Here is an 8,698-nt window from a genome sequence, read left to right as displayed (position 1 = left end):
ATGTACATATTTTTTTTTATTTTCATAAGTTTTTTTTCCAAAACATTACGTGGAAAAGGTTGAGCTTCACAGGATCTTGACTGCTAATGAGGTACAGACATTCTTCAAAAGAAGTTCTTAAGCATTTATGAAGCAGAACAAAAGAGAATCATCAAATTATATACAGTTTTTCTCTTTTAGTGGTTGGTCTTTTAATAATATGCCAAAAGCATGGGAAATTGGTCAAATGTTGCTTTTACTTTAGAAGACAAAGAGTAAGACCCCCATTTAAAAAGGCCTGCTGCTGAGTACAATCACGGGCTGGTATTAATTAACTACATTTTGGCATTGCTAGGTAAAAAATGGCTGCCCCAAATGCCAAGCTTTCTTCCTGAATAAATCTTATCAAAATAAAGTTTAAACAAAAAGCAAAATTGCCCTTTATTTTAACCCAGTCCTCATCTGTCCTACACACAATAGAAGATGAATAATTTCTATATACTGCATATCCAGTAACACTTAAATAAACTTAGCAGCCAACTTACCAAATTCTACCAGAGAACCACTTCTTATATGAAGGTTTAATGATACAAGCTAAAGAGCTAGAAAATGCCTAGGTAATAAAAGATTTCAGCACCATCTATTAGTAGATTGTTTTAAAATGCATACACCCCTTAAATTCATATAAACCTAGGAAATTTAACCATTATCTTCTCCATCTACACCAAAATCAAAGTTCTTTGTTCTAACTACCCTTACTGTATATATAAGGAATACTTTACAAATCTACTCAATTAAGTTAACAGGACATATATATTCCCAAAAAAGGGGAAAGTTATCAATCAAGTACAATTTGTCAAAAACACGTTATCTGAACACTTTGGTACCTATTATTTATTGAAGGCTAAAATACCAGAAGAAAATTTCTTTATTTCCCCAATTACACACCAATTAGAGTTATTGCTAAAAATACTAAAATAAGTAAATAAATAAGTCTAAAAATGTATAAAAATATTTAAAACAGAATAACTGCCACATAAATTGGTAACTATGTGTGTGGACTGGCAGATTGTTTCGAAAGCAAGTCCTTGACAATTCTGTAAAATATTGTAGACATAGTTAGCAATCAAGCTTGGTATAATAACCCAACTCTCTGATATAGCAGTCACCATTTTTAGTTTATTTTAGTACCAAAACTAATTTGTCAACAAGAATTTAAAAATAAATAAATAAATAAATTTACAGCCTGACCAGGCGGTGGCACAGTGGATAGAGCATTGGACTGGAATGCAGAGGACCCAGGTTCGAGACCCTGAGGTCGCCAGCTTGAGTGTGGGTTCATTTGGTTTGAGCAAGGCTCACCAGCTTGAGGCCAAGGTTGCTGGCTTGAGCAAGGGGTTACTCGGTCTGCTGTATCCCCCCAGTCAAGGCACATAGGAGAAAGCAATCAATGAACAACTAAGGTGCAGCAATGAAGAATTGATGCTTCTCGTCTCTCTCCCTTCTTGTCTGTCCCTATCTGTCCCTCTCTCTGTCTCTGTCACACACACAAAAAAATTTACATAATCTTTAAACCCTTCTTTTTACTATTCTATCTAGAATTGTGTCCTAACAATGTGATCAAAATATCATTTAGTTTGAAGAGAATCCCTTCATCTTCACTGCCTCCTTTTCCTTCAGTTGTAGCTCCCTGACATTCTTTCCCTAAGGCACACCATGTCCTCCCTATTTATTGCTGTCAAGCCACTGAAATCTATGCCTCAGTCTGTGTCCACTTTGTCATCATGTCTGATGAAAATCATATTTAGAGTGTCTGCTAAAACTTAATAACAGTTAAGTCCAGTAGATTAACTGCAAAAGAACCAAGTCTACTGAGAAAAAGGCAAAAAACACAAGTATATGTTCTTCCTCCTAAAAATTGACCACTTCACCTATTATAACAGTACAGCTCAGTGATATCTCTGGCTATATATAATCCATACTCAATGTTATAAAATGTTAAGCTTATTGGCTTAACATTTTTACTAAATCCTAGTCTAATTTAATAATAACTGATTTTATTGACATCCTATACTGAACATGTTTAATAAGTGAAAGTAAATCAACCTGACCAGGAGGTGGCGCAGTGGATAGAGCGTCGGACTGGGATGAGGAGGACCGAGATTAGAGACCCTGAGGTCGCCAGCTTGAGCGCGGGCTCATCTGGTTTGAGCAAAGCTCACCAACTTGGACCCAAGCTCACTGGCTTGAGCAAGGGGTTACTCGGTCTGCTGTAGCCCCACAGTCAAGGCACATATAAGAAAGCAATCAATGAACAACTAAGGTGATGAAAAACTAATGATTGATGCTTCTCATCTCTCTCCATTCCTGTCTGTCTGTCCCTACCTATCCCTCTTTCTGTCTCTCTTAAAAAAAAAAAAAGTAAATCAGATGTCTAAGTCATTATATTCTTCAGACTAGTCAATGAGATAACTACTACAGGCAATGACATACACTTAACTTGCTCAGTTTTCATACAAGTTGTTGTTTATCAAATTATATCTCCTAATGTTTAATACAGCAGGATGAGTGACTGTAATTTTCATATATTTTAATTATAAGTACCTTATTGAGATAACAAACATGTAGACAGTTTCACTGACTTCCCAGATTAGCATAATGTACTCAAGGAAAACAGCAAAAAGTGACATGAAAATTGAACATGATTAGCCTGACCTGTGGTGGCGCAGTGGGATAAAGCGTTGACCTGGAACACTGAGATTGCTGGTTCGAAACCTTGGGCTTGCCTGGTCAAGGCACATATGGGAGTTGATGCTTCCTGCTCTGCCCCCTTCTTTCTCTCTCTCTCTCTCTCTCTCACCTCTCTCTAAAAATCAAAAAATAAAATATTTTTTAAAAAATTAAAAAAAATTGAACATGACAAGTTATTAAAGGAAAATGATTAAAAGGGGAAAGTGAAGTGTCACTAAGGTAGAAAATTAAAGCCTAGACTTCTGTTTAGAAGAAAACAGATCAACTGTGGATTTCACAAATCAGAAGTTTATAAATTCAATACAATATAAATCCTTTTGAATGTAAAAGCCGAGTTGAAATTAAAAGATCTATAAACTGTTAATTTTTTACCTTAAAAAGTACCAATTCCGATCAAAGAAGGCCACAACAGTTAAGACTGTATTACTTGGCCCTGGCCGGTTGGCTCAGCGGTAGAGCGTCGGCCTAGCGTGCGGAGGACCCGGGTTCGATTCCAGGCCAGGGCACACAGGAGAAGCGCCCATTTGCTTCTCCACCCCTCCGCTGCGCTTTCTCTCTCTGTCTCTCTCTTCCCCTCCCGCAGCCGAGGCTCCATTGGAGCAAAGATGGCCCGGGCGCTGGGGATGGCTCTGTGGCCTCTGCCCCAGGTGCTAGAGTGGCTCTGGTCGCAACATGGCGACGCCCAGGATGGGCAGAGCATCGCCCCCTGGTGGGCAGAGCGTCGCCCCTGGTGGGCGTGCCGGGTGGATCCCGGTCGGGCGCATGCGGGAGTCTGTCTGACTGTCTCGACTGTCTCTCCCTGTTTCCAGCTTCAGAAAAATGAAAAAAAAAAAAAAATTAAGACTGTATTACTTGATTTTATTTATTTTTTTAAATTATTTTTATTTTATTTATTCATTTCAGAGAAGAGAGAGAGAGAGAGAGAAGGTGGGGAGGAGCAGGAAGCATCAACTCCCATATGTGCCTTGAGCAGGCAAACCCAGGGTTTCAAACCAGCGACCTCAGCGTTCCAGGTCAAGGTTTTATCCACTGTGCCACCACAGGTCAGGCTACTTGATTTTATTTTACACTAGGTGGCGCACAAAGCAATCCTCCTTAATAAAGTTGACAATTTTCACTCAGAATGTTTTTAATAATACACATGTTTTTAAAAAGTATTCTTACAAATTGTTCTACAATCCATACAATAAGTTAGAAAACAATGTTTAGAAAACAAAGGCCAATGTAAACAGACAGGTTAACACAACTAGAACAGTACAAGTTTTATATGGCTCTGATTTTACAGTTTTCTTACTGTGTCAACAATGTTAGAAATCTCTTCCTTCAGCTAGCGCCATTGCTTAGAATTTACAGAAATACCTTCTTTTCCCCATTTCATCTCATCTTCAGGATCCATCCAATATTCTCTAGTGTCAGCTAGGAGTTTTTTCCTTTAAATGAATGTGGATTACCTCATTTTCCCAGTTTGAAACATCTCTGCTCTTGCTGCTCTGCTTAGAAGATGATAGGGCTCTAGCAGTTTCATCAGTGTTTTGCTTCTTTACAGGTTTTCTGAAGTAACTTGCTTTTTCCTCTTTAACTTTTTGTCAACTTCACTGCCAGAATTGCTGCCAGAATAGCTTGAAGGAACAATTTCCTTTGATTTAAGCATTGCTACACTCCTGCTCTCAAATAGCCCAGTGCTCATTCACTCACTTGCAACTCAGGCCTGGAATTTCTTGAGTCCTGGTTCCTTTTAGTGGAAAGTTCATTACTACAATCTGGACACAAGGACTATTCATTGTTATTGGTTGTCATTGCTTCTTTCTTTCTTTTTTGTCTTAGAGAGACAGGCAAACAGACAGACAGAGAACAGACAGACAGGCAGACCGGAAGGGAGAGAAATGAGAAGTATTAACTCATAACTGTGTCACTTTAGTTGTTCAGTGATTGCTTTCTCATATGTGCCTTGACCAGGAGTCTCCAGCCAAGCCAGTGACCCCTTGCTCAAGCCAGTGACCTTGGGCTCAAGCCAGAGACCTTTGGGCTCAAGCCGGCAACCATAGGACCATGTCGATGATTCCACACACAAGCCAGTGACTCCGCACTCAAGCTGGCAACCTCGGGCTTTTGAACCTGGAACCTCAGCATCCCAAGTTGATGCTCTATCCACTGTTCCACCACCAATCAGGCTATTCTTTTAAATTTAATTAAAAATTAATTTAATTATTTCCAATTTAATTTTGTGTTTTAATTATATAAAACATTTACATGGTTCCAACATCAAAACCATAAAAAGAAGGTGCTAGTACCATTTTATAGGTCAATAAACTAAGGCTCAGCATCATAGAAAAGTGAGTGGCCTTCCCCATCAGGAGCCAGGGACAAGATTACAGGGAGCCTGAGGGAATGGGCTTTTTGTCAAGAAGTAGATTTGTTTGTACTCAAGGTCAAGCCTTCCGACCTTCAGCTGTTCTTTGTGGAACAGGCTGGCAGTCTCCCCTGAACACAAGAGTTTGTGTTACTCAAAACAAAGGTCTGGCCTGACCTGTGGTGGCACAGTGGATAAAGTGACCTGGAATGCTGAGGTTGCCGGTTCAAAACCCTGGGCCTGCCCGGTCAAGGCATATATGGGAGTTGATGCTTCCTGCTCCTCTCCCCTTTCTTTCTCTCTCTCTCTCTTTTCTAAAATGAATAAATAAAAATTTAAAAACAAAACAAAACAAAAAAAAAACCAAGGGTCTGTCAACTCAGCGGACAATTGTCTCCTATTCACACAACAGGGGTTCTTCCACATTGTTTTTCAGCCTGTAGGTCCCACCATTGTCTCCCTATCATTCCGCTTCCCATCTCACCCACATCCTCATTCAGCTGCAAGAACCCTTAGAGCTATACTGAGCCGTTCCGGGCCACTCCTTCGCCTGGACTAAGGACCCCTGCTTCCTGGCCCCTTTCAGAGGCTATCAAAGCCCCCATTCTCCAAACACAGCTGTGCCAGTGTTTAGCACTGCCTCCACCCTCCTCTTTGGCCCCACTTGTATATCCTCATGGCATTGGACCCAGGTGCCTGTGTGACATGACATGCAAGGGCCTCAGAGAATTACTAAGCTGCCTGGGCTCCCACCCCCAAGTCTGGGAAAGTGGGGGCAAGTGTTCAAGGGGCTGGGAAGGACAGGCTCTTCCTGTGGCCACTGTGGCTGGGAATCCAATGAGGAAGGCCCAAAGCTAACACTGGAGATGGAGTACTCTTGCGGGATTCTGTTTCCTCAACTTGGGTTGTGACCTCAGCTGAAGGGGGAGAGGCAGGAGATTGATTGTCCTCATAAAGAGGCTGGAAAGCTCCCCGAAGCCCAGGCAACTGGGAGGCAAGCCAGCTGGGCTGCACGTGGGAGAGAGAGGAGATATCCCCCACTTTTCTTCCTTTCTGTCTTCTCTCCACCTCTCTGACTTTCTCTCCCCGAAGACAGCTGGGAGCCCTGGCAAGACCCTGACCTGGGATGCAGGAGACTTTGTTTTGGTCTTGGTCAGTCAGTTACCTGCTTTCTGATCCTAGACAGTCACTTCACCTCTTTGGGTCTCAGTTTCTTTGTCCAGAAGATACCTAAGGTTACCTGAGACATTCTCCTTCTGTTACTGGGCTAACAGTTTTACTTGAAATCTGGCTTTCATTCTTCCTGCTCCCATTGATTCTGTTTGCTTTAAACCAGTCCCTAAGGGTCCCTTTCTTAGACATAGAAAGGAAGGTCTTGGTTTTTGCCTCTGCTCAGAAAGCAAATAGAAATGGGAAGGTGGTCATATGGTCATGGGTCAAGATGCAAATGAAGCAGTGAAGAAAGTCCTTGAGCAACTACCAGTTCAAAGTATGATCAGACTTCACTGTGAATTTTCATCGCTAGTAATGTTAGGAAAGTGTTGGGGAGGTATTTTTTCCTCCTGTAAGAAATCCTTGGTCTGATCTGTGGTGGCGCAGTGGATAAAGCGTCAACCTGGAACTCTGAGGTCGCTGGTTTGAAACCTTACACTTGCCTGATCAAGGCACATATGGGAGTTGATGCTTCCTGCTCCTCCCCCCCTTTCTCTCTCTCTCTCTCTCTCTCACTCTCTCTCTCCTCTCTAAAATAAATAAATGAATGAATGAATGAATAAATAAATGAATAAAAATGTAAAGCCTTGATCATCTTCTTTAAAAAAAAAAAAAGAAATCCTCAAGAAACCCTCTCTCAAATACTGATCCCTTCATCTCATTCACAGAAGAGTGGCCCATTCCTAGCCAGGGGATCTGGTGGAGATTCGGGGTGTGTGTGTGGGGGCAAAGGAAACTGACAAGATTTTGCTGTTTTGCTGAGCCATGGGCCAGGTGCTTTCCTTGTCCAGCCCAAGTACAGTAGGCGCCACCCCATGCAATAAATGTCACCCAGTACAGGAGACGTCACCCCGCATAGTAGAGGACACCCAGAACAATAGATGTCACCCAATGCAATAGATGCTACTGCAGAAAAGTAAACATTTTCGAGAAAATAAGACTTCTTAGGTCTTGCCACTGCTAATGGCAAAACAGTCATTTACCTCAGCGCCCAAGACTCAGATCCTGGCTCTCATCAATATCTTCACAGCAGCCGCTGTCTGTTCTCTCACTATGTCTGGTTTCCCATCAGGGGGTCTGCCTCTTGGAACAGACTGTCTGGTACGAGCCCTTGCCCATATGCTGCTGGCCTCAGTCAAAATTGGATTCCCCCAAAATGCCTATTCACACTTCTAGTCATGAGGAGAGGTAGTGAGGAAGGTCATTTTCTCCATCTTCTCAGGTCACAACCAGGTTTTCTGGAGGACAAAAGTACAGTTATATGTGAGCTACCACTGGGATTGAATTTCAGCCACTTGACTGTCCAGCCCCACTGAGCTCACACAGGGGGCAGCCATGTGAGGAGCAGGCTCAGTGTGTACTCCCATGCAGACACTGTGCTGGGGGGCAGGTTCTCCTTCAGCTTGGGGATGCAAGGTCTGAGTAAGCCAAGGGAGGGCCTCAAGCTATCAGGTGCTGATCTTTTCCAAAGGCCTCAGATCTTTCTCTCCACTAGAACAGTGGTCCCCAACCTTTTTTGGGCCACGGACCGGTTTAATGTCAGAAAATATTTTCACGGACCGGCCTTTTAAGGTGGGACGGATAAATGTATTACGTGACCGAGACAAGCGTCAAGACAAGCGTCTTAGACGGATGTAACAGAGGAAATCTGGTCATTTTTTAAAAATAAAACATCGTTCAGACTTAAATATAAATAAAACGGAAATAATGTAAGTTATTTATTCTTTCTCTGAGGACTGGTACCAAATGGCCCACGGACCGGTACCGGTCCACGGCCCGGGGGTTGGGGACCACTGCACTGGAGGACTTGGGACAGCATTCCCAAGGCCTAGAGTAGTGCCTGGTCCACAGTAGACATTTAATATTTATTTAACAAAACCAATAAACTGAGGTCTCTTCCTCCCCAGACTATCTCAAGCACATTGCTCTGTCCTCTTCAGCCCCACAGCCCTTGCCTGGGGCGTTTCTTTTACTGAAGGATTCTACCACCCTCCATCCCAGGTCTCCTGTCCTGTCTCTACAGATGAGTCTCTGGGAGGGGCTAGAACTTCATCTTTAGATTTTCATGGATTGGGGAAGGAGAAGGGTTTTTTTTTTTCTTTCTATCTTTTTTAAAATTTATTACTTTTAATAATAAAAGAGACAGAGAGAGGAAGGTGATGAAGGAAGAGACACACACCCACACACACAGAGAAGCATTCATTTGTTGTTCCACTTAGCTGTGCATTCATTGGTTGCTTACCATATATACTCTGACAGGGGATCGAACATACAACCTTGGTGTCAGGACGATGTTCCAACCAACAGAGCTGAGTGGCCAGAGCCTGGGGGAGGAGTTTTTTTGTGAGATTTTCAAAGCCCTTGGAACCAAGTTCACAGCACTGGGAGTAGAAGTTTGGGCAGGGA

General features: G+C 42.5%; 1 pseudogene; it reads right to left on the bottom strand.

The window, feature by feature from the left end:
• Positions 1-4,009: 4,009 nt before the first annotated feature.
• Positions 4,010-4,381, bottom strand: LOC136323358 (activated RNA polymerase II transcriptional coactivator p15 pseudogene; annotated as a pseudogene).
• Between the last annotated feature and the right edge of the window lie 4,317 nt (positions 4,382-8,698).

This window comes from Saccopteryx bilineata, chromosome 2, assembly GCF_036850765.1.
Source record: "Saccopteryx bilineata isolate mSacBil1 chromosome 2, mSacBil1_pri_phased_curated, whole genome shotgun sequence".
NCBI lineage: Eukaryota > Metazoa > Chordata > Mammalia > Chiroptera > Emballonuridae > Saccopteryx > Saccopteryx bilineata.
This window is presented reverse-complemented; position numbering and strand designations above follow the sequence as displayed.